The following is a 719-nucleotide window of genomic DNA, read 5'->3' on the forward strand; positions in this document are numbered from 1 at the left end:
TTTTTTTTTTTTTAAGAATCTCTTAGCTATGGGTAATAAAGTGGGAAATCCTGGGTTTGAGCCGTCACTTCTGCCACTTACTAGATGTAAAATTTTGGCAAGTGTCTTAGGCTCTCACAGATTGTTTCGTCATCTGTAAAACCAGCAAGATAATCACACTTAACCTACCAAACTACAGGATAATTTCTAGGGTCGAACTGCTTAATAAACATATGAACTACTACATATAAATTCTAAGGCAGTCTCTTGATATCAGATATTAGTTAATATTAACAACACAACTGGGTAAAGTTTGCATTCACTTCAACATTAACTGAAAAAAAAGTGGGCGTCTAGCTTCCTCACACTCCCTTTGCATTCTTTGTTCCTCCAGACAAGGTAAACTCAGTTTCTGCAGAATATGATTTAATTTCAGTTAGTGGGAAACAAAGTAATTAGACAATGAATAATAGCCCAGGCAGGATACAGCTGAAGATTTGTGCAAAACGGGTTTGATGTTGACCAGGTGTTCTCCCTAGATCGTCTAGCTGTGGTTGACTGACCTTAGGAACTAAGGCTTGTTCCCAGGTGGGTGAGCCTTAGGACCACTGGCTTTTCGAGATTTGGAAGGACCCATGAGATGTGGGAGGAGGGTAGGGGGCTTTTCCAAGCATTGAGGTGGAGATCTTACCTTGAAAAATTCTTGTTACTGCACACAGGTCCCCTCCCTAACTCGGGGT

Source organism: Ailuropoda melanoleuca, chromosome 18 (assembly GCF_002007445.2).
Source record: "Ailuropoda melanoleuca isolate Jingjing chromosome 18, ASM200744v2, whole genome shotgun sequence".
Taxonomy (NCBI): domain Eukaryota; kingdom Metazoa; phylum Chordata; class Mammalia; order Carnivora; family Ursidae; genus Ailuropoda; species Ailuropoda melanoleuca.